Below are 1,154 nucleotides of genomic sequence, written 5' to 3' on the forward strand. Positions count from 1 at the left end.
TCTTTTGCTCTGGTTTTTCATTTTGGGCTAGCAAGACAAACCAGAGCGTGGCAGGACAGAGTCTTCAAGATAAAAATTAAAAAAAATGATAATTGTGCATTGTTCTTCTAATGTAACTTATTTCCTAAAATTAAACACCCTTTCCTGTTTGTGATGCATTTACTAACTGCATGGGAGCAGAGCCAAACCCCCCACTTTGTGACAACCTCCATCCCGATGGTTGTAGAGAGTGATGCTATGAAACTCATCAGCGTGCTTTATCAAGTGAGTTTAGGATTACACACTGAAACAGAACAAATGACAGGAAAACTCAAACCAGAAAATACCATATTTTCAGTGACACAGTGTGGTGTTAACATGACAAGCAAAGGAAAATTCACTTTCCAGATCAGATTTTTATCTTGCTAATGTCCCTTTAGCTGGGAGGGCTGTGGGAAAGACAGGCTCCCTGGCTTTTGGCAAGAAACTCAGCTGAGACAAATCATCTTGACTTCACCCTGAAATTTGGCTGCAATGACCAATATTCATCAACTTCAGAATAATGCCTCTTTGTCTATCACTAAACAAATAGCACCAGTAGTTGGAGCTATCGCTTGTCTGAGTAGCTTTGCACATAATGATTTTCAACAAGCAATGAATGCAATTGAGATGAGAGTGCATGGAAAACTTAAAGAATTTGGTCTCATACTTCAATAGGTGACCCACTCTCACCATCCATCCAAAAAGCGTAGGCATTAAATATCAATTTATGCATTCATTTGAAGCCATATTCTAGTTTTCATGGAAAAAGAGGACAGAACGTAAGTCCTAGGGTTCTTCCTTTTCTTTCTTTCTTTCTTTCTTTCTTTCTTTCTTTCTTTCTTTCTTTCTTTCTTTCTTTCTTTCTTTCTTTCTTTCTTTCTTTCTTTCTTTCTTTCTTCTTCTTTTCTTTCTTTCTCTCTTTCTCTCTTTCTCTCTTTCTCTCTTTCTCTCTTTCTCTCTTTCTCTTTCTTCTCCTTCTTCTTCTCTTTCTTCTCTCTTTCTCTCTTTCTCTTTCTTTCTCTCTTTCTTTCTTTCTCTCTTTCTCTCTTTCTCTCTTTCTCTCTTTCTCTCTTTTTCTCTCTTTCTCTCTTTCTCTCTTTTCTCTCTTTCTCTCTCTCTTTCTCTCTTTCTGT

The sequence above is a fragment of the Coturnix japonica genome, chromosome Z (genome assembly GCF_001577835.2).
Source record: "Coturnix japonica isolate 7356 chromosome Z, Coturnix japonica 2.1, whole genome shotgun sequence".
NCBI classification, from domain to species: Eukaryota; Metazoa; Chordata; class Aves; order Galliformes; family Phasianidae; genus Coturnix; species Coturnix japonica.